Genomic DNA, 3,258 nt, shown 5'->3' on the forward strand with positions numbered 1-3,258 from the left:
ATGAAAACCCAGTAAGAAGAAAACCTGTTGAGTTGTTCATCCTGTGACTTGTACTAGATGCTGTTGGGTCTTACTTAACCATCTCCAGTGAACAGACTGTAAAAGGACCGATATCTTGCAACCTTCAAGTTTACGTAATCTTGCGAATGCAAACTGGAGGAACTTTTTAGGGGCAGTATCTATAGTTAAAAAAAATGTTATCCTAACTCAATGTGAGGTTCATTAATACTTCACATATTTCTAATGTCTCTAAGGTGGGCACAGTCTCTCAAGGATTGATTGATGATTGATAAAGATTAAGCCACCCAAGAGGTGGCACGGGCATGAATAGCCCGTAAGTGGTGGCCCTTTTGAGCCATAACCAGTATCAGTAGATGATACTGTAGATCTGTGGAGGTGCAACTGCACCCTGCGTGACGGGAGATGTCTCCCGTCTGTCTCTCAAGGAGGTCCAGACGATGTCCTTCGCTCTTCGCTTCTCTCCTATTGTTTCCATCCCGAATCTCTTTGAGTACTTGTCTCCAAGATCAACTCTTACATTTATGGGTTCCTACGTCCTACCAACTCCTTCTCATCCATAATGAATGAGGGTGTAGGCAGCGACTGTGTTGTGTACCAGCCTACACATTGACTTGCTCTTCTCTCCTTTCCTCAGCTAGTTTGTCGTGACCATGATGTGTGATGATGCTTCTGATTCTCTTCACACTGTAAGAGGGTCTCGGGGATGAACTATATCTCAATGCAACGGCAATACTCAATAAAGATACGTAAGTCCCGTCTTTACAGTATAAAGGATGTGGTAGTGCTGGTTTTGTACCTATTAGGGGGATGGAGGTGGCTTCTACAGCTTCTTTCAGCCATGTTTTGGCTGCCTGAGCAGGATTTGACCATTTCCTTGCATTTCTTTGATTCGTTTGTGTTTCCAGCTTTAACCTGCACGCAACAGGATGAACAACCCAGCAGGTTTTCTTCCTATTGGGGAGTGTCCCTGTCCTACTTTTTATCAATTTAAGGAGGCTGTCTACATTATCTCCCCCCCCCCCTAGTAACCTCTACACTGTGTTTATTTACAAATTGTTCGTCTTTCCTCCTGCATTGAGAAAATTAGTTCAACTCATGGGTGATTGTTGAAGAGGAGGAGAAATAGGAGGCGGAGATGGTGAGGTTAGCGGAAGACGAAGAGGGGGGAGGAGGAGAGGAGAAGGAGAAGGAGGAAGAGGTGCTTGTGGTAGGGGGGGGAGGAGGGGGAGGTGGGGGGGGGGTCTTGAACGTATGGAGATTTACTTACGGCCAGAGGGAGCTGCCTTCATCTCAAATGCAGTTTTCTGCTTCTCATGTAAGGTGTAATACTCTGAACTGGGTGTCAGGTGGCCGACTACCACCACTACCACCACACTACCATCACCACCACTACCATTCCTCACTACCACCACCACCACCAAACTACCACCACCACAGCATTGGTGGTGGTAGTTTGGTGGTGGGTGGTGGCACTACACTACCACAACCTCCACACCACAACCACCACCACACTACCACAACCACCACCACACTACCACAACCACCACCACACTACCACAACCACCACACTACCACCACCACCACCACACCACCACCACCCACCATTCCACAACACCATCACCACCACATCATTTCACTTTTGTAAACGGACATTAATCACGTTCTGTGGTTGAATATTCAATACCCCAATGCACTGTAAGTTATCTAACCCAAACTCTGACTATGTCAGACAGAAGACAATGTATATATACTAGCTACATTGTATAAATGTATAACGACGTCTGCAGTACAAAAAAACTAAACGAAACACATCACCATACCACCACACCTTACCAACGACATATATCACAACACAATAACTATTCCACCACAACACCATACCACCATACCACTACACCACTACAGTGTAATGTCCCATTTGGAGTATTTATATGTTGAAAGAGAGAGAGAGAGAGAGAGAGAGAGAGAGAGAGAGAGAGAGAGAGAGAGAGAGAGAGAGAGAGAGAGAGAGAGAGAGGCGACGAGAAGATTAGGAAAAGAGAGAGAGAGGAAGAGAAGATTAGAGAGAGTAAAAAGAGAAGTGAAAGAAACGGAAGAGATGTGGTAATAAAGATGTGATTAAATCAGAGGCACTCGACCCGTGAACACCACTAGCGCAGTGGTCTACACGAGTACAGCAAGACTGCTAGACGGGGTATGAAGAGCTAAACCTCACTCCCCCGTAGAAACTAATAGGTAAGCACTGGTAGGCAACCACTCCAACCAGCCACGAAACAGACAAAACTGATTGTTAATTCAATTGTGGTTGGCGACGCCCCTTGTCAACAACCACAATTCGCATTCAAGGTGTGAGGAGACTAAATACTTGATGTAGATGTGGTGAGCAGTTTGATCAAGGGATCTGTTGATAGATACAACGTCTAAACGGTGTTACGTAGTTTGTACTGTAGGTCAGAGGTTATTTTGAGTCGGTGTTCGAATCTGGTCTTGGCTTTGTGAATGGAGGTAGCTTCCACAACTTCTTCTTCCAATGCAGTACAGGTGAAATATCCGAAGAGGGAGAATAACTTGTATTGTTTACAAAGTATTTTTGTTCATGCATGAAATATGTCTATCTTTGCTTAGTAATAGTTTCAATAATATACCAAAATCCTTCAAGAGTATGTAGTGACTTCAGTCCCCCCTACAGCACGGTGGAGTTGAGAGAAAATGGTTGAGGAGCAGAAGAGATGAAACCGACCAGCGAGAGAAACAAACAGTGAACGAGAGAGAGAGAGAGAGAGAGAGAGAGAGAGAGAGAGAGAGAGAGAGAGAGAGAGAGAGAGAGAGAGAGAGAGAGAGAGAGAGAGAGAGAGAGAGAGAGAGAGTTCACTCCTGCAGTCATCGGGAAGGACAAATCCTTCATGTGCCCCTAAATCAACTCAACAAATCCTTCATGCAAACTGCGCCTACTATCAAGAAGAGAGACTTCACGCCTACGGTGAGTACTGTAGTGACTTCAGTACCCCCCCTACATACCATACCACACCACCATATACCACACCACCATATACCACACCACCATACCACACCACCATACCACACCACCATATACCACACCACCACACCACCATATACCACACCACCACCACCATACCACACCACCATATAGCACACCACCACACCACCATATACCACACCACCACCACCATACCACACCACCATATACCACACCACCACACCACCACACCACCATAC

This window comes from Procambarus clarkii, chromosome 86 (genome assembly GCF_040958095.1).
Source record: "Procambarus clarkii isolate CNS0578487 chromosome 86, FALCON_Pclarkii_2.0, whole genome shotgun sequence".
Lineage (NCBI taxonomy): Eukaryota > Metazoa > Arthropoda > Malacostraca > Decapoda > Cambaridae > Procambarus > Procambarus clarkii.